Below are 3,783 nucleotides of genomic sequence, written 5' to 3'. Positions count from 1 at the left end.
CTTTCTTTCTTTCTTTCTTTCTTTCTTTCTTTCTTTCCTTTCCTTTCCTTTCCTTTCCTTTCCTTTCCTTTCCTTTCCTTTTTTTAAAGATGGAGGCCAGTCCCAAAATGGAGTAGGTGTGGCCTCTCAATGGTGATTTACTCTCTGCAAAGAAATAGGTTATTGTTTCAAGTTTTTTGATGGCAAATCCTGGGGCACAGTCTTCAGGAGCTGCAGGAAGCTGCTGTCAATCACAGGGAGGACAAGGAGGTTAGGACATCATTACTTCTGCTTTACTTCCATGATGTACACCTGAAGCTTTCTAATGAGCAAGCCCTTTGGAGACAGCTGGCACTCCACAAGGTGCAAGTCTTGCTGAGCCTCTTCTTGTCTCTTCACGGTTCTGTTGGTTAAAGTCTTAAAGGATGTGAGAAGCTGTGGTATGACTACAATTGGTTGAAGCACTTTTTAACTGGTCTATAGGAGCACACATTGCTGGAAAAAGAGTGGCAGGGATGGGGGTGATATTAACAAAAAAATGGGGGGAGATCTTCAACGCATTCATCAAAGAGAGACATCTGTAGCAGATAATAAGATGTGCTAGGCAAAAAAATCCAGCAGGTGGCAGCTCAGTTACGTGTAGTCACAAGTCATTGTAGGGAGCTGGTGTTCAGAATCATCTTTCCTTAGAACAATAGAAAACGCTGTATCTTAAGCAATATATATTTATTGTCAGGTTTTGTGTGTGTGTGTGTGTGTGTGTGTGTGTGTGTGTGTAAAAGTTAGCGCATATCTCTGCCTGTGTTCTATGCTAGCCTAGAAAATTAGAATTGTTATGTGAAGTTACCCAACTTAAAGGACATTGAAGTTTTCTGAAAATTTCTACTATACTAACACTCACTCCATTATTTTGAAGCATGTATATGTATTTTCTATGTTCTAAGAGACGGCAGACTTGAAATATTTTTTCAAGTAAAATGACATTGCAACTCACAATTGCTCACTTTGAGAAGTTACCTGAAATTTTAGTGTTCCATGCATAATTTCTTTAACAGTTAAGATATTTTGGAAACTCAGGGAATCAGCAAAGGAAGCTGGGCTCAGGGCAGCAGAATGAAACAGCAGCATTTCTAGTGAATTTGAATATATATAAAAAAGAAAAACAGACAAAAAGCCAAGACAAAAAGTACTCTTAAAATACAAGGATGGAGCATCTTGCTATGTGGACTTCCAGGTGTTAGGATTGCCCTGATCCCAGAACAGAACACTGCCAATGCCCTCTGAGACAGCACCAGACTGCTACATACAGTGTCTGTTTAACTGAGCATATTGTTACACCCTTCAGCAACAAATCTGCACTGTGCCCTATTTTATCGGGCACCAGGACCTGACAGATTTTTTCATACAATTAAACTGTCAAAAGTGATACAATTTTGACATGAAATGTGTTTATATTTTGAGAGCCATCAAATAGCTTATTTGCTTATAATTACTTAATAAAATGAAAGGCTTCTGTGGAAGTCCATTTAAAAAATATATCATAACATTTTAAGTGCATAGGTTCATGAAGTTTGTTCCAATTTCCTGGTGACAGATACATAAGATTCTCCCTAACAACAAGGGAAGAAGGCCTGGGCCAAGTAATGGGAGTGGGTGGGTAGGGGAGCAGGGGCGGGGGGGGGTATAGGGAACTTCCGAGATAGCATTTGAAATGTAAATAAAGAAAATAATAATAATAATAAAAATAAATAAATAAATAAATAAATAAATAAATAAAAAAAAGAAAGTAAGCAAGGAGCAGTGAGATACAGCCAGGGCAGGCCTCCTCCCTGTGTGGCCGGCCATCTTTAAGCAGGAAAGNCAGTTGTGTCCACAGTGACAGCCAGCATCCCCTCTGAGTCACCATTACTGCTCTTTATTGCTAAAGAAATGGCTAGTCTTACCAAGGACTTTAAACTTTGTGGGCACTGGGTTGTTTTCCTATATTCTTTACTTTCATATGTATTGGTATAAATAAACTCATATTAACTGGCAAAAAAAAAAATTCCCCCTAACAGATGTATAGTTCTGGGTACTCACAAGCTACTCATGCTGATAAAGGTTTAGAACCAGCATTCTTCTCACCATCTTTCAAGGGTCGGCTACTAAACAAGATTAAGTTTTGTTCACTTGAAAAGGATAGAATTCCCAAGGTCCAGTTTATCTAAGTTAATTTGATATAAGAGCCTGGCATTTCTCTCCCAAACAGTCCACTTAGTCCCCTTCTGCTAATGTAAATCAGTCTGAGCTGTAGATGCCTACAGAAGAGACCTCTGTTAGTTTCTAGGAAGATCATAGAATTGGGGGGTGGGGGGTTGGAAGCTGTGATGGTTCTAATAAGAATGGCCACAACAAGATCATATATTTGAGTGTTCAGTCATTAGGGCATGACACTACATGAGAGGGATTAAGAGACGTGGCTTTTGTTGGTATAGGTTTGGCCTTATTGTAGTACGTATGGCTTTGTTAGTGTTTGTGTGGCCTTATTGGAGGAAGTGTGTCACTGGGGGTGGGCTTTGAAGTTATAAAAGCTCAAGCCAGGGCCAGTGGCTCCCTCTTCCTATTGCCTGCAGATCCAGATGCAGAACTCAATCTACCACTTTTCCATCACCATATCTGCCTATGTGCCATCATACTGCCAGTGCGATAATAATAGACTAAACCACTGAAACAGTAAGCAAGACAATTTCTTCATCATGGTCATGGTGTCTTTTCATAGCATAATATCACTGACAAAGACAGAAGTGAAATTTAAAGGTACTCTATCCTGAATTTATGCTTGTTTGCAGGGATTTTCTTTTATGTGGATTTGGATTTCATCACCATTTGTGTGTATGTGTGTGTGTGTGTGTGTGTGTGTGTGTGTGTGCACATGCGCGCATGTGTGTGTGAGACAAAGTTTAAGAACACTTTTCTTCATTAAAACTTTTATTATTTTATAATTCCATACATGCATACAATGCATTTTTTAGCATAATATTTTTATTAATTCTTTGGGAATTTTCACATGCAACCCAATCACACTCATTTTCCAAACCTTCCATGTCTGTCCCCACCCTTGTGACCCCCCCAAAATAAAAAAATAAAATTAAAATTAAAATAAAAAGGTCAAGTTTATGTTACCTATGTACTTACTAGAGCAGGGTCAAATTCTCAGTGTCCTGTCCCTTAAATAAAACTGAGTGATTCTCTGCTTGGCCAGAAGTCAACTGTGGAGAGCTAATTTAGCATTCTTACTACATTTACCTTCCTGTTTAGGGTGCTGCTTTTTTTGTGTGATGGAGTGGGGTTGTGGTGAGTGTAGGGGCTGTCACAGAAGCCTTTCATCTCCCTCTTTCTCATCTATGCGTCTGCAGCCATTGCTATACTTCCTTGCTCTTTATGGTCATTAGGACCGGGAATCATGGGCATCCACGTGGTTTCTGCAAATAGCGCAGACCACAAACACAGCCTCCAGCTGCAGTAGGCCCAGGGACCTAGACATGTCTTGCTATGTCACTTATTGTAGCTCACAACTTCACATCTGCTATCTGCTTAAGATTGTTGATAATGTTTTTGTTTTGTTTTATTATTTTTTATTAGATATTTTCTTTATTTACATTTCAAATGCTATCCCGAAAGTTCCCTATACCCTCCCCCAGCCCCTGCTCCCCTACCCACCCACTCCCACTTCTTGGCCCTGGCATTGCCCTGTACTGGGGCATATATAGTTTGCAAGACCAAGGGGCCTGTCTTTCCAATGATGGTCGACTAGGCCATCTTCTG

The sequence above is a fragment of the Mus pahari genome, chromosome 4 (assembly GCF_900095145.1).
Source record: "Mus pahari chromosome 4, PAHARI_EIJ_v1.1, whole genome shotgun sequence".
NCBI classification, from domain to species: domain Eukaryota; kingdom Metazoa; phylum Chordata; class Mammalia; order Rodentia; family Muridae; genus Mus; species Mus pahari.
This window is presented reverse-complemented; position numbering follows the sequence as displayed.